Below are 23,200 nucleotides of genomic sequence, written 5' to 3' on the forward strand. Positions count from 1 at the left end.
TAAGATCACTCAGCTAATTAACTCCTCAATGGATTAATCTACTTGATGAAATTGGAGCGTTTATGATCCATATATACATTGGCTTTGAACACTCCTAATTAGGGATTAAACTTTGAAAAAACTTAATCTTTAAGAGGCATTTTAGATTCAAATTGCGGCAGGAGATTAAGGTTGCATTAAACTGGACAACCAACTCTGTGGTGTGTGCCACATCTCATGGAAAAGTGCAGTTATCATTAGGAAATGTGATGTTTCTTTTAAAAAGAAGATGTGTGCAAAACACTGCACCCAAAATGACTCCAGGAGGCCAGGGATACATCTCATCTATACAGGGTCTGCCTGCCAAATGCAAGGTCCTGATCGGTTCCTGGTACCAAAAATAAAACAAAATAAAATGCCTCTAAGCTTAATGCATCTGGAGCACTGTTCAGGGGAGCAATTAGCAAGTGATCATCTCAAATCTTCATTTACAAATGGTCATACTAATCAAATGATGTTGTTCTTGCTCATTCATTTATATTTGGAAAAAGGGCAAGATAACTTTTTGATAGGACAATTTGCATGTGGTGAGAGGCCAAGAGAGTTTTTTTGAGGGAAAAAAGTCACAGAAAAGAAAAAAAGCAAAAAGGCAAACAATAACAAACTCAATACAATAACAGTATAGGTTTCCAAAACAGGATGATAAGAATTTGACAAAGGTTGTAATATTGCATATTGTTACCTTCAAAGGGTGGCTTAGATTAACAGTTATAGACATGTAAAAATGATCTAATCGTATAAGTATTAACTGTTCTTTTCCAATAACCAATACTATTAATAGTATATTCATTTTAGTTATGTTATGTATATATATATATGTATATATGCATACACACATATATGCATATATACATATATATATATATACATGCATATATGAATGAATTTCTGTTTTGTTTTTCATTTTACTTTATTTTTTTCCTCCTTTCCCCTATCCTAGTTACTTTTCCTCTTTGAGCAGTTAGTTCCTGACCTTACACAGTTTTGGATCATATATACATTTTCAGTTTCTTACACCAGAGAGACAATATTTACACATGTGAGTTTGATGTATTTTATTTATTAGTAAGGTCTCATTACATTGTCTTACTTATAAAAGTCTCAATGTGATTTTTTTATAGCTAAAGAGTATTCCATTGTATAAAAATACATGTCTTTTTTATTCATTCCTTGATTGATGGCCACTTAGGTTGTTTCCAAGATTTGGATATTACAAATTGTGCTGCTAAAAACATAGGTGGACATATATCACTGTGGTATGATGTTTTCAGTTCTTCTGGGAAAATGCCCAGAAGCAGGATAGCTGGCTCAAGTGAAATCTCCAATTCTAGCTTCATAAGGAGTCTCTCCACTGATTTCCACAATGATTGAACCAGCTTACACTCCCACCAACAGTGGAGAAGGGTTCCTTTTTCCTCACAGTGCCTCCCGCATTTGTAATTGGTTGGTTTCTTGATCTTGGCCATTCTTTCTGGGGTGAGATGGAATCTCAGTGTTGTTCTCATTTGCATTTCCTGAATGACATTGATGTTGAACTTTTTTTCATGTATTTACTTGCCATTTGTATTTTTTCAGCTGAGATGTGTATAGTCATCTCAAATACTCATTTTTGGGTTGGGGTCTTTGAATGTGGGGGGCCTGATTTTTTAAATTCTTTATATATTCTAGATAGTATTCCTTTGTCTGAGGTGCAGTTGGCTAAGATATTTTCCCAATTTGTAGGGTTTTCCTTTCATTCTGTTGGAGATTTTCTTTGACATGCAAAAACTTTTTAATTAGGTGAAATCTCAGTTGTTGATTCCTGCAAGTACTTCTCATGCAGTTTGATTTTTGTTCATGAACTCTTTGCCTACTCCTATGTCATACAGATTTCTACCCACTGTGTCTTCAAAATGATTTAGTGTTTCTGTTCCAATATTTAGATCTTTGATTTCTTTTGACTTTCGTTTAGTGCATGGTGATAGACATGGATCTGGTTTTAGTTTTTGGCATACAGAGAATCAGTTTTTCTAGCACCACATATTAAAGAGACTGTCTGTCTTTCAGTGTACATGTTTGGCCCCTTTGTCAAAGATGAGGTGGTTGAATGTTTTGCTAGTTGTGGCTATATCTTTGAATCTATTTCATTGATCTCCAGGTCTGTTTTTATTCAAGTACAATGCTGATTTTATCACAGTAGCTTTATAATATATATTCAAGTGGGAGATTGTGATGAATTCTGCCTTACCTTTGTTACTCAGAACTGCCTTTGCTATTCTAGATCTCTTCAGGTTCCAGATAAATTTTAGGGATGATTTCTCTAGATCTGTAAGGTATGCAAGTGGTATTATGATTGGCATTGGATTAAATCTGTATAACAACTTTGGGTGAATGAGGTCTAGAGAATTTTTATAGGGCAATTGTCCCAATTTCTTATTTACATGGGATAGGAGTTTTCCAAGGCATTTTGATAATAATTGAGCCTTTCTCTTTATCCTTTGGGCCACTGTGAGCCTTCTTCACCAGTGTACTCTTATAAATTGAATTTTGTTTTCTGCTTTCTGTTTTCAACAAGTCTACATTCTTGCTGCCTTTTCTCTGTGTCTAGTCCAAATCTCTGTTCAAGACATCATTCTTGTGAGTAGCATTGTTGAAGTCTTAAGCAAACTCAGATTTATTATTCTGTCATTAGAAAAAAATAAGGAAATTCACACATAACGTTGCTCTACTCATTTATTGAATGAATAAAACTTTTTATGAAATGAAATTTAATGTATTTAGTGTATGTGGAAAAAAGAGAGGAGGAAGAGATAGATAGAGAAAGAGAGAGAGAGAGCACGAGAGAGAGAGAGAGAAAGAAAGGAGTTAATAAGTTGTGTTAATAGTTTTGTTAATAGTTGTGGCTTGGCAAGTCCGGTACCAACATCTAGTTTCCTAGATTTAATTTAGATAAGTCATTATAAGTAAATAAGAGCCTTATCCTTAATCATTGCAATATATTTCCAGTGAAAAAGTTTTTGTGTTTCCTTCACTAAAAGCAGTCACTGGATGTAAGTTTTAAGGTCTATGAGGATAAGGACTGTGTTTGCATGACCCACGATTATAGCCACCGTGTTGATTCCAGATTTGTTTTCAGAATAGATAATCAATACATTTTAAATGAGCGACAAATTTAATGAAGACTTGGTAGCAAAACTTTCAAAAGTAGCTAAATTTTACAACAGTGCTAGGAAAAATGATATGCAATCATGTGATTTATTCATTTACTAAAACATAAAAAAAGAACAAAAATGATGATACAGAATTTCAGACTAGCATAATAGGACATTAGCAATGGTTAGTATATCGCATATTGTTATCTTTGAAGTAGTTGCTCAGATTATGAGTTATAGGCATGAAAAAATAAACACTGAGTTTCCTTCTGTGTGTATGAGAGTGTTTGACACTGGGGGATAAGAAATAAACAAAAGAGAGTAAGTTTGACTACACGCAGCTTACACTTTGAGTGAGAAAACAACAAGCAATGGGAGTGCACGTGTGCTGCGTGACTGGCATCGGAATCGACCACTTCCAAGTGTTCCGGTAATCTTGGGCCTTCCCTGCAATAAAAGCAGTGTATCCCTCCATGTGTGATATAACATGTTTTCGGAAAGGTAGTGCATATTATTTCATAGAGCAAGCCTCCAGAAACCTTGTATGTTTTTCTTGACTGCTTTGTTCTTACTTTGATTTCTGTGCAAACATGCCCAGAGTAGACTAATGTATAAGAAAGAAAAGTGAAATGTGGTTGGCTGCCACTCAAATCAAGTGAAAGTCTGAAAAACTTCTAATTCTCAAATAACTTAAGGTGCAGGGGTAATATAATCCTAGCATTATGTGCTCCTGAGATTTTTTTTACCAGTTATGCTGTATTCTACAATAGGTTACTGGCACAAAGCAGTCTTAATATTATAGGTAATTAAATTAGGTAAAAATTAATAGGCAGTAAGAAAGGAACAGGCCCAGGAGGAAGTCAATGTGAAAATGAGAATATATCAAAACAGACTGGACTTATCAGAGACTCCTACAGTGAGACCCAATCTCCTGTCAGGTGCTACCATGCACAGAAGAAAGAAAGAAAAAGAAAAAGAGAAAGAAGCAAAAGAAAGATAGAAATGAAAGAAATGAGAAAGAAAATAAAAGAAAAGAGAGAGAGAGAGACAAAGTGGTGGTACAAGGGGATCCAGGATGATTCACAAGGCTACACAGCAGCCACAAGGAAACTTGACCTCAGCATTTATTGATGGGGGAGGGGACGATCGGATGACAGTAATTTAGCAGGTAGCTGTGGTTTTACACTAATGAGAATCTTGCCCTGGAGATACTTTACTCTTCATAGTTTTAAACTTAATCTTAGTACATGGGAGAGGATGATTTGCCCCTATAGGGATAATGGAAAATCTCAAAAGTGTGATACACAAAACTTCAAGCCTCTGTTAATCTCTTATGGAAGTGTGCAACACTAGCCATTGTGATTTTTGGTCCCTAACATGAAGGTGTATCTGAAGAAGGCAAGGCCTCAAGATTAAAATACAATGTATAGATTTACATACATCCCTAAAGGGTGAATGGGACTTAAGATTACATTGTAATTGGTATCATCCAGTCCATTAAAACTAGATATGTATTGGACACCCAGTGGGTGACCCGAACAGCTGGACTTATCCATTCTCAAAATGTTCTTGTTTGAGAAGTCATAGATAGCCAAGGCTAGTGATGTCAGTCCCATACCCTGGCACTCTGCTTCCTATTGGATCAATAAGAGCTAAGTGGCTATATTTATATTCTTGCTGATTGATTATAGTTTGAACCATGTTGTATCCACATGCTGGACAAGTTGTATTTCACAGAGCCTTCAGTGACAATCCATTTCTGAGACTCCTCTTGTCTTTCAGAGACTATGTCTTAATAAATCTTTCCTATTCTTTACCTGCTTTGTCTTCTGGAATTCATTTTCAAACTTGGCACATCTGAACACGAGCAGGTTTGGTGTTATACTTTTCCTGTATCATTATCACATTTTAAGTGGTGATCATTGCTAGGGTGAAACAATAAAAATAAAGCAGCTCAATGAGAAAATGTTGAACTCATCACATATTCACTGAGAAAGTGTAAAAAGTGAAGAGAAATTTGTGTAGAAATTAAGAATAAAGTGAGAATTCCCATTTAATATTTCTTTTGGCTTAGCTACACACTAAATAGGCCAGTTTCCTGCTTCCTGGTCTTCTCTCTCCTCCACACTTTAGAAAATTTGTAGTTGTAATTTCTGTATGAGATGTAAATATTTTTAAAAACTCCTTGGCGATTTTACAAGAGTGTTTCACTTGAAGGATGGAGAGGCAATCCCTCTGAAATGCATAATTTGATATAGGGCAAAGAAACTAGATGTTCATATGTGTTGTGTTCTCTAAAATTAAGATTGAATTTTTGAATCAACAGATGTTAAGAGCAGAGAAAGAAAATTTCTGTCTGAGAGATACACAGAAAGGGTCCCACGTGGATTGCCCAAGAAAGCCACAAGATGAGGCAGGTCCAACCTGGGAAAAGTGGGCACACAAGATGAGCAAGAGGTGGGACAGAATTATGGTCAACCAGTAAGATTATCAGTCTAATTGCTCAGGTAGCATTGATTAACTTAAGGATGAGGGCCTTTGCTTGTAGCAGCTGAATTAGTGGCCCCTTCTGGCTTCCTCAAGGTGATGTGTATCCATGCAGAATATCAATCCCTGATGTTTATCTTTAGGGTGTGACTGCATTTGTTTTGTCTTTCCTTTTGAGATCTGGCCCAAGGTGCTAGGTATTTGTTTTCCCTTACAGTTGCAAGGTATATGATCATGCTTATAACTGTCAAGGAAGATAGAATCTGTCCTAATGACTGAACATCTATGGGAGTATAAGAATGTAATATAGTTCTAAGTATGAAACTATCTCCTATCCTCAAAACAAGAGAAAGTAATTTTAAAGGTTTTATATGACATTCATAGAGAAATTTGTATGCTGGTGTTTGAAAACCAGTGTAGAATTTAAATGAATAATATTAATTATTATGATACATAATATTCCTAGTTACAGTTATACATAATATTCCTAGTTAATATAATTCCTAGTTCCACTAGGAATATGATATCAAGAGTAGAGTCTCTGATATAAAAGCCTTAACATTAAGACCAGTATCTTCTTCAAGCATAAGCCACCACACAGATAAGCTGTGAGATATCTGACATAAAAAGATAAAGACATATAAGGAGATATAAGCAGATAATTGTGAATAAAAGAAAGGCAGAAAAGATTTTTAGAATATGGGTGGAGAAAGGACTGAATATATAACAATATAAAAATTTACTAAGCTTTTGGAGTAGCTGAGAGAATGAATTAAATGTAAAGAAGACATCACTAAGAAGGGAGGAGAGAATGTCTGGAGAAACATAGCAGGTATATGACAGTTGGCCTTTTTCTTTCAAAAATGACTTTCAGTGTAGTCCACAGGACAATGAGCATATTTACCTTGTTTCTAGTCATTTTGAGAAATATTAAGAACACTAACTTTTCCCCTTATTTCTTTTTTTATAACTGCTGTTTATTTTCTCTTATAACATTAGAATAATCATTAAATATATTTTCAATATTAATGAGATATGTGTATCCCAGCATAAGATTTAACTACCTGGTAATGATAGTACCAACAATAAGAAATACTGTACAATAGTGACCTGATCCAAATTCGGTTTAGATGTTATGCACTGCCAAAGTATTTACCCTGCTTCCTGGGCTGCAACAATTATCCTAAAAGAAATCAGGTAACAGCTTTTGGTATGGAGTGTTACTTTTAGTTACTTTTCTCTTGTTTCTTAGACAAAATGCCCAATGACCACGTGAAAGAAAGAAAGTGTTTATTTAGCTCACCGTTTTTAGACTGTGTAGTTTGTTTCAGTCCATAATCAGCTGGTTCCAAGGCAGGTGGCCTGACTGGGGGGCAACAGTTCAAGCTGCAGAAGACAACAAAGCAACAACAGCAAAAAGGGGAGAACAAACCTCTTTTCCTCTCTTACATTGTATGCAGGCTCTCCACCTTCTGCTGGTCTAACACTCACACCCTCTGCCCCTCTCTGGCACAGTCTCAGAACTTTTCCCAAGTGAGGACCCTGACCCCCTGCTGAGTCCCTTAAACTTCTAAACTTTTCAAATTAACACAATATCCTAGAGCCCTAAGGGCATGTCCTCTACACTGTAGGATGTAGAAGTGCTGAGTAATCCATATAAGCTGCTAAATTTCTCTAGTCGACCCACTGCAAGGTTTTGGGGAGCAAGAGAGACCCATGGAACATTTGCTGTTAGTGAATTTTGCTGGATTGACATACCTGGTTCAAATCATTGTAAGTATTGGCTCCTACTGGCTTCTCCTCATTCTTTTTTTAGTTGGTGGTGACATTTTAATCTCATGGTAGAATGGAAGTCATAGACAAAGCATTAGTGTGCCCTTTTTTCCCACTTATTGCCTTCTGGGAGATGTGTGGATGATGTCTGGTAGATGAAATCCTCATTTCACTCCTCTAAATACATCTTGAAATCCAAGGAGGGACAAAGCAATTAGTTTAAAATAATTCATTCTTTAATGTTTATCCTTACATTCTCTAACTTTGTCTCCATCCAGGAATACCAGGTTGAATCAATAATCAAAATTGCTACACATATTTTTGTGAGTGTAAGTATCATGTACTTTTTTCATAGTACAGGCAATAAGGGTGTTAAAAAATATGGAAAAAATATACTTAATTATACAGAATTCAAGGAAGTCAAGGCATAAAAATGGCATTCAAGAAGTAAAGTTACACATATATTCTATTTAGAAAAGAGATATGTTGTAATACTCATAGATGGAAACCAAGTTGTCATTGAATGGGTTCAGACATGCTAAGGACAGATAAAAGGATTCTCTTTTCTGAAGGATAAATAACTTTGTGAGATAGGACAGTTTTTCACCAAATAAATATTTAAGCTATAAACAAAGACAATGTCCTTTGTGAGCACAGCAGAGCATCTATCAAATAGTTGGAAATTATCTGAATTTTACGAAATTTAGCTAAAATTTCAGACCAATTGTGAAGTACTCTGGGGATAACCAGTGAAACCAGAACATATTCTTTACTACCTATTAAACTACAACACTATGAAGAATTAATGTACTTTTTCTGTATTTTTATAACAAATAATTGAAGCAAGTAGAGAAAAATAGAGGTAAACATAAAGACAACATAGTGCAGAGACACAAGGAAACGTTGAAATGTGACTTCAAGGTTTACTTGAAATGATTGTAGCCATTTGACTGGGCAGAACTAACAATATTTGATGATATTAATGGTATGTTAGTTACTAAAATGTATTTTCAAATTATTGCATTATATTCTTTTGCTGTTCTTACTATTCTCTTGTTTGTAGGGAACATCTATACTTGTGTGAGCTGTTCACTGAGAATCTGTAACCCACAGGACAGGCGGAGAGGTCAGCTAGGAAACAGGAGAAGACAGAAGACAAGACTGCAGTGATAGACAAAGATGGATATCAAGCCAAATGCAACAGCACTGCGTGCTGTCGGGCAACAGCAAAGGATCCCTGTGCATGCAAAAAGAAAGTTGCACAATATGAAGGAAGCAGTAAAAATGAAATGAAGTAGAAGAGACATGCAGAAAGAAAAATGCTCTCGGATATGTCACAATCATCTTGATTCTTTACCTGGAAAACCTGTATTTTTTCCTTTGTAATTATCTAATATACTTTGTGTCAAAGAACAAGGACCTGCGTTCCACTTAAAGAAGATGAAGAAGTTAACAGATACCGTTTTCAGGTTTTATCATGAAATTAGAAATGAAAATTTTCAGTTTCTGGTAGTCATGAACAGAGAGCCTCAGGTAAGCCCGAGAGTGCAGGCAGACAGTCAGGATGCTCCTGCGCAGGCTCCTCAGGTGCAGCTGTGCTGGTGGGAAAAATCATGCTGTTTAGCCTAACGAGGCAAAACAGAATAAAGGCCAAGGTAATTCAGTGGAGAGGGTCTTAAATGCACAGCTGTATCAGCTGCTGCCTTCTTCCCACCTGGTCTTCATTTTTTCTCTGTGTAATCTGTTTGCTTCCCTACTGGGCCTGCTAACATTATCTGATTCCAGGCCAAACTGACATTAATCATTTGTTATGAGGTCCTCCAAAATTAATAAAATTTGAGTTTGTCATCTTGGTGTTCCCTGAACTAAAGTTAACTACGTGTGTCAAATCCTTTTTTTTTTTTTAAATTTATTTAAGAGGAAAAAGAGAAAAACACAAAACAAAACAAAGCTGTGTAAGGGTACACATAATATAGAACTACAAAAAAAAAAAAAAAACCAAAAACGAAAACAGTAGGTTGGTGTGTCAAATCCTAAAGTCCACTTGTTACACCAGCATCAGGCTAAGATGTAAACTCCATTTGAAGTACCGAACAGCTGCACTCCTCTTGAAACTCTACATGCACAGAGAGATGTTTGTTTGTAAGTGGAAACAATAGACAGATGGCTTGTTGGTGTTTTAAAAGCCAAAATCTGGAATACTTTTCTTTTGACTTCACATATGTAGAAAATTAGGGTGTAAAATGTAGACGAGAATAAAATAATACCAAGATGAGTAAGTCCATTAAAAAAATGTAGATGAGCAAATGACTTTAGCATTATTAATGCTGACTGGGAATTTGACTGGCCAAATGAGCATGTTTATACTTGGGACCAATTAAAAGGCTTACCATTTTAATCACTGGCAGAGCTGGACATTCAGTGTTTTCCTGGATGACAAGGGTTTTCTTGTTTTTTCAGTTTGGCTTTGTTTTGGTCTAGTGAACTGCACCAGAGTGTCCTCAGTGTAGAGAAGATAACAATACACTACCACAGTGTTAGTAACAATATCTTGTTACTAACATTTAGTAACAGTATCTCAGAGTCTCTCTACAGCTTGAGGGGAAAACATTGCTGCCATTCCTACCCTGAGGAAAATCTACAGTAACAGAATGTTTCCGGAAGTAGAAACATCCTACCAGTCGGGAACCTCCACGTGGACCCGACCTCTCAGCTTTCCCTGACTCCCCACCAGGGCAGCTGCTGTGTAGGATCCACTGTAATGTACCAACGGCACAGGCAGTGCAGTGCGTTGGGGCTGGACTCATGGAGAATGTCCTGGAGCTTCCCAAGAAGACCCGGCCAACATAGAGGCAAAAAGATGGATTGGGAACACCCTCCTAAGCCCCGGGAACAGTTCCTCATGAAATAATTAAATAGACACACATCTTTCAGCTTTGATTTTTTTTTTTAAATCAGCCTGAAAAGACCAGCTTTCAGATTCCCAAAGAAATTGCGAACATATCTTTTTAAAAAAATGTAAGTTCTGGGTGATTCCACATTGAGTCATTGAATTGTGAGTTACTAGAATTTAAAGCCTTTGTTTAATTACTTGATTCATAGAAATTCCCTTGATTCACTAATATACAATTTAATCCCCGAAGGCACTCTGATTTTCTATATTTCCCTCTTAAATTTCAATGGGTTTTTTCTATCACAGTGTCATACATTCTCTTATATGACCCTCTACTTTTTTTTTTTTTTTTCAGTATGGGGATTAAACTCAAGGACCCTCTACATTGGTAAGTCTTTTAAAATATTTGGAATTTCTTTCTTGTGATTATTTGAAAAAGGTACAACTATGAAAACACTTATTACTTTTCACAAGCCTAAAAAGTAATATACAGAAAAAATGCATTATCAATTTTGATATTTAAGCTTAATTCACAAAGAAATCCCCATCACATTTGGAGAAAAAAACTAATCATCAACACCAAGAAAATCCTGTCTTCTACTGTTTCGACCAGCTTTTGTTTCATAAAACATGAATTAAGCCTTTTCAATGACTCATTGCAGAGTCTGACATAGTGAGGTCATCTATTGAATGCAGGGTAACAACCGTCTTTGAGTGTAGGTTGTCAGTTGAAAGATGCCATTTGCTGTTTCTGTTTTGGTCTTTTGAGCATGATTTCGCTTCATGTGTGGCCCTACCATGGGCTCCAGTCTTCAGCCTTATGTGTGTATTGCTTCTCATTTCATCCTCAGATTTCCTAAGGATTTCATAGCCAAGCCTCGCTCTTCATTTCTCCTGCTCCCCTGGAGCAGCAGGAGATTTGTGGAACGTTCTCAGGCTCTTTCTGTGCAAGATTTTCTTGTCTTGTTTTGCACTTTTTTTTTTTTGGTGGTCAATAACCCCACTCTTTTTCATACCTCAGATTTTGAAGACTTTTGTGACAGTTATTGTTTCCTTTCATGGCTTAAAAAGTAGTCATTTAATAAAACTTTCAAATCTTTCTTGGGTCCTTATTGCCTTCCCAGCCCATTAGGTTTTTGAGTAGAAGCCAGAACAAAATGCAGGGAAGAAGATGTAGATATGCAAAATGGCTTTCATAAAAGCGCCTTATGTCACATTTATAACTTCAATACACAGCTGATTCACAGTCCGACAGCATAATCATTAAAGAATAAGAAGGACAGCAGGGACTACTTGGATGAAAGTACAATGAAAACCTGTTTAATTTTCTTATCTGTAAGTGTGAAAAATGTTTAGCAAGCTGGAATGTCACAAGAGGAAGCCCAGAGAACACAGGGGTAACAAACACCAGGAGGACTACGGAAGAGGAAGTTTTATTATTTTCAACACAAGTCTCTCACAGACATTTTCTAGATTTATGAGTAAGAATTCCACTGGTTTTCCTGTGATAATGGATATTACACATATATAATTTATATACTGATTTTGTTTCTTTCAGCTTATCACTGGATTGTAAACATGTTTTGGATTTTTATTGATATTTTATTTGGACAATCATCTCATTTGCAAAGAGTGACATCTTTTCTCATTTTCTATTTATTGATATATTTTACGTTAAAATAGTACCATGTACAACTGTCAAGTAGGTGTACATAATCAATTTTCTGCTTTTTAATTCTAGTTCATTTATTTTTTGCTGATTATTCCCTTAATTATTTGGTCATTTTATTGAGACACAATTGATACTATAACTACACACATTCACATATACAGGTTGGAGTTTGACATGTTTCCCCTATTTTGTTTTGTTTTTTTCATTTACTTATTGGCCTCACTAGTTCATTCACTGTCATTTTGAATATTAATATTAAAACATAATTGTAATAGGTGTTTGAAAAAATAATTCCTACTTATAATTCTTTTTAATCATTTGCTCTTTGTCCCACATTTATGAGAAATTTGCCATTAATCATCTTTAGTCTTTTAATAGGTAAATAATTTATTTCTCATTGTTGGAATAGCCTTGCTTCACTCACATCACGGTGATACTGTCTTATAAATCCTAAATTTTGTAAAGCAATATTTTTTTATTTCTGTCTATATCAATGGGAGATATGTGTACAATATTTTATTTCCTTAAATATTTTTGCTTTGCTTTTAGTTTAAGGCTTTCCTAAGGAGGAAAAGGATCCATGATGATGTCATCACAGTTTAGTACCTTTCCTTTTCTTGCTTTCTTCTGGTTAATAACCTGAGTAGTGCTTTCTCAGGTCTCCAGGTAGACTTTTATGGCTGCTTGATGAGGTTTGTGAACATGAGCTCTGATATGTCACCTGTGGGGCCTGTTCTCTTTGTGATTCTTGACCACTTACTTCTCTCATAGCTTCCTCCAATCTCTCCTCAGACTTCAGGAGAGTCATTTTCCTAAACTTTAAGGATTTAAAATATTGTATGTTTTTTTTTTTGTTTATTTTGTGGTATTGGACATTGATCTCAAGAATCACTGAACTATATCTCCAGCAATTTTCAAATTTAATTTTTAGAAAAGATCTTACTTAGTGGCCTGGGATGGTGACCCTCCTGACTCTTTACCCTCTCAATAGCTGAAATTATAGACCTGTAGCACCAAAGCTGGCTAAGACTAAGGTCACATAAGTAAAACAATAGCTGTGAATTTTCAGGTGATATTTGTCTTGCTTGATTATCGTAAAAGTTCTCTCGGTGCTGACTTTGCAAAAGTATATTTTAAATTATTTTGATCGTATTCCAGGCTATTGGCACACATTTCATTCCTGGAGATGGTTAGAATATGATGTTTCTAAAATGAGAAGGACTTATCTTTTCTCCTCTACTTTGGAACTAAGATGAGGTAAGTGGCCAGATACCTCCCCCCTCCAACAACTTGTGTCAAGTGTTCCTCCAAATCTGTACTGTTACATGTTTTATGGATACCCTGTTGCCTTCTCCAGTGTTCATGGCTATCTTGAAACCTACATGTGGCAGAGTACACAATTAATTGTATCTAGTTTTATAAGCAGCATTAGGAAGCCAAAAGTAAATACACTATTTTCTGAGTGGTAAAAACTTCACATGTTTTAAAATCTATGACCTGAAATTTGTTATATGAATAAACCAAATTGTAGATAACACAGGATGAAAAGTCCTCTTCATATCTTTTAAATTATCAATCACAATTTATGAAACCAATCACATATGTGAATAATTTTACACTGCCTAGAAAGGTATCAAAATCATTCCAATACTGTGATTGTAAAATGGACCAATTTTTAAAACTATGACAGTTTACATCTGAAAAACTTGAATAATTTGAAAACCAATTGAGCAATACTTATTATGAGCAGTCCATCTTGGGTTATTTTGGAATGGATAAATTTTAAATTGATATAAAAAGTTCTGTATCATAATTCTGTGTTATATGCTTCTTGTCTGACTTTCGCAAATGAAATAAAAAGTATGAAAGCTATTTTAAAGCATCAATTTTTACTCAAATATTATTTAATTGATGAAAAATATTAATGTATTTACAGGGAAAATGTACTCTTAAATCACTACATGTGGGTAGTATAAGATTCAAGAATAAATACTCTAAAGATCAGAGGAAGACTTCACAAAATTGCAAATAAATCTGCTTCTGTACATATTCTTTTCAGATGCACATAGAAATGCTTACTGAGTTTTAAAGGAATACTTCTATTATTTCTGATCAGATAATGTTATAAATTATTTCTTATTGCATAAACTTATTTGTAATACTAGAAAAATGAACATTAAATGTATCAGTAGCTTATGAAGTTGATCAGAAATATTCATAAAATCCTGGGCCTCTGACAGCCCAGTTCCTGGGATTGAGAGAGGGTCACTGAGGTTGGGGCAGGCAGCTGGAGACCTGCGGAGCCGGTAGTGTGTGCTGGAGGCCTGGCAGCTCCTTGACAGGCAGCGGGAGCGATGACCCCAAACTCTGGGGCTCAGGATGGTGGACACTCACTCCAGCCCAGAATTCCTCCACATTATTAGAGTTTCCCGGCTCATGCCTGTTACTGGCAGACTGTTCACTATCCCCGGGGGCCTCCACTGCAGACTTCCTCTGGATTATCCATGAACTGTTGGCCACACGCCTCGGCACAGGGTTCCAGTGCCCTGCACGCCTGGCACCGCCTGGGCACGCGGGGCTGCGGGACAGAGTCTTCCAGCAGCAACCTGGAAACAGTCACTCTGAGGACAGGGCAGCGCCGAGGGGCCCAAACCCCGCTCTGCTCCAGACATGCCAGTCCCCGGTGACTTTTTCTTGCTGGTTAAAAACACGCCTGTGCCTCCAGAGTCGAGGGGCGCCCTTCCCTGGTGCTGAGTGAGCAGCAAGCCAGGCCGGCTTGGTGAGGGGAGCCCTCTTCCCCGCGCCCTGGGCCTTGCCAGTATTCGCCCTCACTCTATAGCAACATTTTTAGAGTGAATATTTTGTGTTTACTTTTTAACAACATTGCAAAATATAGGTACTTAGTACTCAGTGATAAAGTTAACAGTAATTACATCAAAACATGTTTTAAAGGTAAATAAATTTTCTTAATTTATTTTAACCCGTTTATTTTCCCATTTGCTGCTAGGCTACCCACGAGCAGTGGCTGTGAACTCTGTCACTTGCAGATTACAGCAAAGAAATAGAATTCAAAGGGCTGCTGCAAAGTTTGCTCTTTTCACAGGGACAAAGTTTGCAAGACTCCAAGATAAACAGTATTTTGGCGTGGAGCTACCTTTTGTAGTTTCAAGCTTTGAAATCTACCACATGAAAATGTCAAATACTGATCATCATACAGCTCTCTGTTAATATTTACTAATGACATTCCAAAATTATATTTACTTTTATCCTACTTTGTATATGCATATAGTACATATAGTATTTATATGTCTTGTGGAGAATTATTACAAGTACATAACACACTTTAATTCCTTTTACAGTGCTCCTTCCCTTTCACCTGGTGATCCCCTTCTCTACTGAGAAAGATCTATCCTCCTAATTCTTATTACCTATCATTTATTTTGCTTTATATACTTTTCCTAACTCTCATATAAGAAAAGCCATGTGGTATTCAGCTGGTACATTTGTTTAATGTCATTTAACATTTTGTTCTCAGAATGCAATCATTTTCCTAAAAATAACTCAAATTTATCTTTCTTTGTGGCTAAATAGTAAAATGCTTATATTCAAAGTCCTCAGTAGTACTTCCAATGTTTGCATAACTTAACTTTTATTATTTTAAAGTAAAATGTGAATAATTCAAAATTTCTAAATGGTTTAAAAATATGAGATTTTTATATCAGTATGGTTAACATATATTATTATACTTAATAGATATTATAACACATAGTATATTATCACAATACAATATGAGTATAATAGTAATTGTGGGAGTTGATTTAAGAACTGTTACTAATCAAGGCTAAAGAATAAAGGAAATCATTGCTTTAGTTACTAGCCCATACATTCACATCTAGGAAACACTTATTTGATTGATAATTTTTATTTAAGATATATATTTTATTGTTTTCAAAAATATATCACACTTTAATAAACAGGCAAATTGACAGTTTTTTTCTCAGATTGGCTTCCATGTCTGCTTGAATGTTTCATTTTAAGCAACAGAATAGCATGAAAGTAAGAAAAACATGTTTCTAACAAAAATTCAATATGGTAAGATAGTAAATAAATGTGAACCAGTTTCTAAGAGTATCTCATGGAGGTATTAACTGGAATGCATAAATCTCTCCACCATAGTTCAGAGATGAGGGGTGGTGAAATAAATGTATTAGTCAATTAAGGTATGATTGTCAGTTCATGAAAAGAAACGGTTTAATTTTGCCTACAGTTTTAGAGATTGCAGTCTAGATGAGAAAGACTTAATAGTTTCAGTCCTCTGATGAGGAAGGGGCAGCACAAGACTGCATGAAGTTTGTGGTGAAGTAACCCTGCTCGCATCGTGAGCACAGAGAGACAGCCTGAGTCATAATTCCTCAGAGCATGTGTTCATGATGACTGCACAGCACTCACCAAGCCCCAACTCTTGTTTCTACAGCCTCCCAGTCTCAGGAATCACCGTTAACATGTGGACTTTCAGGGAACATTCCAGTTTTGAACAACTAAATACTGAAATTGAATTAGAGGACCTAGTCTAAGAATATTATTTAGCTTTTATGTGAATTTGGGTATGTCACTTATTTCTCACTCGCCATTTACTCATATTAAAATACATATAATGATTCTGCATTCGTTTCTGCATTATATAATTGTTTTGTGAATTCAAGTATGAAAAAAGTTTTATAACTTGAAAACTAAAACTCTTATCAAGAGGCTTCCAAATATTAAACATATTTTTGTAGATGTCTTTATGACACTTGCACGGTCTAGGTTGTTAAGAATAAAAATAAATATACATTATATATGATATAGATGAATATATATATGTATATATATATATATATATATATATATACATATACTTACTGGAAATGTTCAGCTTATTGATTGTCAGTGTTTAATGTATTTAGAGCATACAATATATTAGGTAGCTTGACAGATATCTGAATTGTATGATTGTTTGAGAATCACATTTGTCGCTTTTCTGTTTGGGGCCAAAAATATCTCTCATTTGCAATCCAAATGCACAGAGCTTCATTTTGGCCCATACTTTCAGAGATTTCCGTCCCCCTGGGGGAAAAGCATCACAGAGGAAAGCTGCTACACTCATGGCATTTGGAAAGCAGAGCAGGTTACAAAGAGCCAAAGAAGAAAGTTTCAGTGACTAATATAGTCCACAAAATTATGCTCTCTTGACCCATTTCCTTAAACTATACTCCATGTCAGAAAAGCCCATTAAAATACAAACTCAGTATTAATGAGGTTACTGCCCTCACAATCTGACACCTCTCCAGGGGTCTCTCAGTCCAGTCAAGACTACAGTGAAGCTCAACTGATTGAAGTCTATGACTTTGTCAATTTGACACTTAATTACACATCTTTAAACTATGATTAATTTCTCAATAACCTTACATCTTTCAAATACATTTGATCTTCAAATACACCATGACCTCATTCTTCTGCTGGTTCTGCTCCTTGCTTATAACTTTTTGGACCATGTTCCATTTTCCTGGCATCTCCAAGTTTCTGTGGTATCCACTGCAGCTTCACTCCACTCCCAGGGACTCAGCAGCCTCTCAGGATCTCCTAGCAGGCAGGGATGCTGGTCCTATAGTATTTTTGCTCCACCAGACCAATTAATGCATCACCTTGAACTCAGCCTTACAGAGTTTTAGCATGTGGATAAACTAGAAAAATGATTTGTAAGAATATAGCATTTTGGTCTCTTGTCCAATTGTCAAAAGAATTCTCTCTTTCCATCACAAGTCTAGAGCTTCTTGAGTACAATTTTTTTCTAAATCCTTTCAACATTCAGAGCTTCAGAGCTACTGTGATAATCATCTATCAGTCTCTGTTTATAGCTTTCTAGGAGTCTGAAGCCCACATCACCAAATCACACATTCCTCCTGAGAAATAGTTACAAAGGCTTCTGAGCCCCATGGTCATGTGTAGCTACAGTAATCACCCCACTTCTCTATTGGAAATTTTCTGAACTGTTCACTTTTCTGTTGCTGGACAAAACTTCCAAACCTCATAATTTAAAAGAAAAGCTTATTTTGGTTCATATTTTCAGAGTTTTCAAATCATGATTGTTTAATTTTAAGGCTCAAATAACATGGCAGTAGAGCATTCACAGGAAGACAGCTCAAAATACCCCAGAAGGGTGGGAGAACAGGGCAAAGCCAAAGAGAGTTGATGGACAGATGCAGTCCCCGAGGTCCTGTCTCTGGGGCCTGCTTCCTCCAGCTGGACCCACACCCTAAAGCCCACTCAGCTATAAACTCATGGATAAACTTACCCATTGATGAGGTTAGTCTCCTCACAATCCAATCACTTCTTTCAAAGTCTCTTCATCTTTTCAAGTTGGTAATGCAGATGAACAGACACAATTTTAAAAGAATAAATACATATATATATATATATATATATATATAATTTAATATAATATTGTATATATATCACTCAGTAAAATCTTTGAAAAACTAACAGTTAAATATTAGTCCCAATAGGATAGTACTTGTTAGTGGTTCTGGCATTATGTTAAGATTAAAATTCAGTAATTTTCCTTATCTCATAGAAAGAACTGACTTTTCATTGTTTATCTTTTTGTTTGTTTGTTTTTGTACCAGGGATTGAACTCACAACCTTGCACTTGCCAGGCAGGTGCTTGTGCTGCTGAGCTAAATCCCAGCTCATTGTTTATCTTTTAATCAACAACATGAATGCTAATTAAACTAGTATTATTGATTGTGGAAGTGTGGAGTTTAATTTAAAAATTTCAGCACGATTTCTTCTTGTGTATGTGTGTGTATATGTGTACCAGGCAGAGTATCAAACTAAAAACCTCGCACTTGTCAATCCCCAGTCCCAACATGATTTCATTTTATTATTTTTCTTTTATACTAGAAAGCAAAAGTACTGCGTTAAGTGACATATACAGCACTTTTGAATTTATAATCACCTCTGCTCCGTGGCATCATAATTATGTGGTAGGTATCTTGTAATTTTAACATTTGCTAGAAAAAATAATGGTCTTATATGCTCTCATTATGTTTACCTGCAGCATAAATTCAGATGCCTCTTTGTGCTGCTAAATAAAAAATTTAAGAATATCAGCTGGACTCAAAACCTTCTTAGAGGTTTTATAAGTCTGTATTTTGTAGTTCATCTGATTATCACTTATAAATTGAATTTGTACAAAACAGAAAAATTTTAAAATTCAAGGCAAATGATACTATTTATATTATCTTTTAAATTCAGAGTTTGGAAAATATATGCGGCCATAAAAAGAAAAGCTTGCAAGAATGTTTAATAATAAACATATTGAGACACCATGAGATTAATATGTCACATTTAGCTGGTAAAATTACAACAGGAGCACGCCCCACTCAACAAGGAAATTGTACATATTCTAGAAAATTCTAATTTATATTTACATTGAAATTAGGTGTTGCAGGTTAAAGAGTGAAAGTACTACTTTATTTAAATGAATGCAGAATGCATTGTTACCTGTTTATGAAGTTGCGCTGCATTCTGCTTTCCAGATGTTATATTCTTGAACTTCATCAGTCCTTCCTGAAAACTCTATTTACCAATCTAAACTATCATCTGTGACAAATTCTGAACTGTTTTTAATCTATATCCCTTTCATTCCACCTTTCCTGATTATTGCATACTCATTTTTACTTTCCCCTAGTGTAAATTCCCCAAATAAAAGACTGTGTTTTCTGGCTTTTAAAGTGACATGTGGCCACTGAACTTAGTTCTAGTCAAATGAAATGGCTGTAGTAGTTTTAGATTAGACCTCCTAGAATTTGAGCACAAGTAGAAAGAAAGCTGTATCAAATATCCTGTGTCCACACTCCATTAACCTTCCGGATGTCACTAGGGTCTCTGTACAACCCGTCATCAACACAGTAGCCACACTGACTTTTAAAAAGCAAATTAGATATCATTTCTGTCCCCTGCCCAGCCGCTTTCAAAAGCCATACTTTGATTCAAAAACAAATTTCACAGCCTAGTAAATAAAGCCTCCACGCATTTCTTCCATCTCTTACACCTTTAACCACCTTGTCATCTTTCAGGTCCACTAATCTTTAGAATATTTTCAGGTTTTTAAAATGTGCCAAGATCCTTTCTACTCACTCTGCCTAGAATGATCTCCCCCGGCTCTGTGCAGCTAGCATGCTCTTGTCAAAGTCTGCTCTTTAGGGAGAACTTGCCCAATGAACCGGTTCATCTTTTTACAGTATGTTCAATCATGATGTAGTGTGTGTTCTCTGTGTGCTAACCATGGACTGCATTATTTGTTTATTTACTGACTTCTTACAGAAGCACAGGTTTTTAGCTATTCCTTTTTTGCTGAATGAGAACTCATGTTTGATCCTCAGTGTAGTATGTGGTGTGAATGTAGCCATTTGCTGTGAAGTATAAAGCCACTATCCTCTTCCCTAAGAAACAAAATTTTCCTTCCACATAAACCGCACCTGTGGTTTTGCCTCCTGTTACACCCAAGATCTAGCCACAGTGCCTTGTTCTTCTCTGATAGACCCAGCAACAGATCCAGCCACAGACCCAGAAATCTAAAAGGCCTACCAATGGGAGTCCTCAGGGAGGGGCACCCCTGACCCTAGTCCTCCTCCCCAGAAGCATAGTCAAAGGACTTGATTTAACCTCTCCTCCTCTCAAATAAAAGCACTTTGTCCACTTCCATTTCCTGCTGACACTTAGACCCATGACCCAGGTGTATTTCACTGGAGGGAAAGAGCCCCACTTTAAATTTTCTTGAGGCTGATAATTTTGTTGATTTCACCACAGATCTTTTCTGCCCTAAAACTTCTACACAAATTAATTAGTCACATATCCATTTTACAAATGTTATTGTAAAGTACAAACTCCAAATTGGCACTATTTCCTGTATTTGATTTGCTAAACAGTGGGTTTTAGAGTCACCCTACTCCTTGACTCATGTTCCTACATCACTGTGAGATGGTTCTGTGAATTAGATCAAGAATGTCCCCCAAATCTTGCTTCATCCCCCAGCCTGCTGGAGTTACAGGTTTGTGGCATCATTCTGTCACTCCTGCTCTACTTTTCATTCTATAGCTTGTTTTTGTTTATTGAAATGTAACTGAACCATAATTATACACAATATATGAATATACAGTTGCTAATTATTTCATGGCCATAAGTGATTTAAATAGTAATATCATGTACAAAATGATCTTGTAATTATGTAATTGATCTTGTAACTTCATATGAGATGAAATTCATGTGATGTTGAATGTCTTATCCAAGGTGCCTTGAGCCAGTTAGTACACAGGGCTCTCAGAGATTCTTCTCCAAAGAATTGCCATTAACCAAATCTTCAGCAGTTTCACCTTCAGGAGCTACAGGCTAATCTCATTTTGTGCACAGACTTTGGTCTATTATATGATTAAAGTTAATTTGGTGGAATGTAGCATTGACTTTTGTGATTTACAGCTTTCACATGAGATCGGATTAAAGCTAATTGACAGATGATAAGACCATTTATTGCTTCTTTCCTGAACTTTATTTATTCATCTTCCATTGTGCTGAGAGCTTTTGTTTCATATAATAATTCACTTGAAATTGTACCTGAGCATTTACTTCCAAGAAACTTTACTTCCTAAAACAGTGCATCTTAGGAGTCATCCTAGAAATGAGCAGCTGATTTCCAAATGGAAAGGAGAATCTCAACACTAAATACAAGCCATGAATTGACAGCTATTTTGCAATGTAATTGCTAGGGCTTCATTCATAGAGGAAAGGAATGTGCTATATTAAATGATGAGTATTTTGACAATGTAATGCTGCACACATTTAAGATAAATGGGAGAGACAGCAGTTATAAGAACATTAGAATAGAACAGGATAGCTGTTTCTAAATGTTGATGATCACTTTACATGAGAATAATAGATCTTTTAATCAGCCATGAACAACAGCTTATGAAACTCAGAACAAGCCTGTACCATTTTTAAAGAGCCTCATCTCCTGCTTTGAGAGTGTAAACATACTTTAATATTGGACATAAGGCATAAATAGTACAAATTCTTAAGTCAAAACAAAAGATGGAGCCTACGATAATAGAGATGTAAACAAAGTATGGAAGAGGAAGAGACAAAGTTTCAATAAAATTATTAGTGCATGTCTGCAGCATGTAACTATTACATATGTATTATCATACAAACACATTTTTCTTTTCAAAAATTATTTTTGTGAACTTTTTGTAAATATGAGAAAATGAACATCCCGAATACATTGAATACAACAGTTTTTGTTTACAAATCATTATTTTGCCTATCACTTTGTGATACATAACTATATATTGCATGTGACTAAACTTTAAATATTATTTCTTGGAACAATATCAAATCTCAATAATAGTTCAATATAAACAGCAGTTAAATATCATATGGTTTCTCTTATATGAGAAAAGACCTGGTCAGGATATCTCTACAGACTAACCCCCGTGATGAATGTAATCATAATATATTGCAAACATATTCTAATGAAAATATTTTAAAACCTAAAGAGCACTTACATTCTGCAAATGGATACATAAGGGTCCTGAGTAAGATAGAATGCTATTGCAATCAAACACTAAAATCCAAACATCCTCACCCAAATTCCTATGATGTGGGTAGTGACTAAAGACGGAGTGATCACTTGCAGCAGAGCCAAGGCCAGCCTGAAGAACACAGAGCGCCTGAGGCAAGTCACTTCACTAAGCAGCTCTGCTCTCAAGAACACTGGGTGCCTGAGACATTGCACATGGAGAAACTATGAGGCAGAGGTTCACATGAGACTCCACCTCCCAAGTGGATAAATAAACGTGCCACAGCTGTTGGCACTCCCGCTCCTTACACCCTTCTTTTTTCTTATTTCTGACTGGCAGAGAGGGCTTCCTGTGGCTTCAGGTTCCTGTATTCCGACTTTGGTTCTCTTTTCTCCATTCTCTGGTTAGATGTGTGTCCCCATCAATCAAAATAGACGAGAATGAAGTAAAAGCAGTAGGATGAATTAATCAGTCCATACTTTATAATGAAAGCACTGTGCACTTTAAAAGAATTTTGTAAATAAATAATAAAGATCTGTATTAGTATATTTTGATAATTTCTACTTTTTTAGCTAAACAAATGGTAATA

At 35.8% G+C, this 23,200-nt stretch overlaps 1 protein-coding gene and 1 long non-coding RNA gene across 4 annotated transcripts in view; one reads left to right on the forward strand and one right to left on the reverse strand.

Annotated features, from left to right (window-relative positions):
- LOC106026074 (serine/arginine repetitive matrix protein 1-like) overlaps positions 1-15,551 on the forward strand; it is a 36,641-nt gene extending 21,090 nt beyond the window's left edge. Inside the window, exons 2-6 of one of the 3 annotated variants that reach the window (XR_010045518.1) lie at positions 7,709-7,759; positions 8,494-10,448; positions 10,679-10,711; positions 13,154-13,252; positions 15,003-15,551. The gene's annotated coding sequence lies outside the window, so the exon portion shown is untranslated. Of the gene's footprint in view, positions 1-7,708; positions 7,760-8,493; positions 10,449-10,678; positions 10,712-13,153; positions 13,253-15,002 lie in introns of those variants that run through there. The other 2 variants (XM_063243164.1, XM_063243165.1) reach the window with 2 other exon arrangements.
- On the reverse strand, positions 4,280-18,431 carry LOC106027102 (uncharacterized). The gene is made up of 3 exons (XR_010045522.1): positions 18,330-18,431; positions 6,961-7,617; positions 4,280-5,095 (listed from the first exon to the last, which is right to left on the reverse strand). It is a non-coding gene; the product is annotated as an uncharacterized LOC106027102 (long non-coding RNA).
- Positions 18,432-23,200: the final 4,769 nt, after the last annotated feature.

Source organism: Cavia porcellus, unplaced genomic scaffold (assembly GCF_034190915.1).
Source record: "Cavia porcellus strain 051 isolate PalLab524CR breed Dunkin Hartley unplaced genomic scaffold, mCavPor4.1 scaffold_34, whole genome shotgun sequence".
In the NCBI taxonomy this organism is placed as follows: domain Eukaryota; kingdom Metazoa; phylum Chordata; class Mammalia; order Rodentia; family Caviidae; genus Cavia; species Cavia porcellus.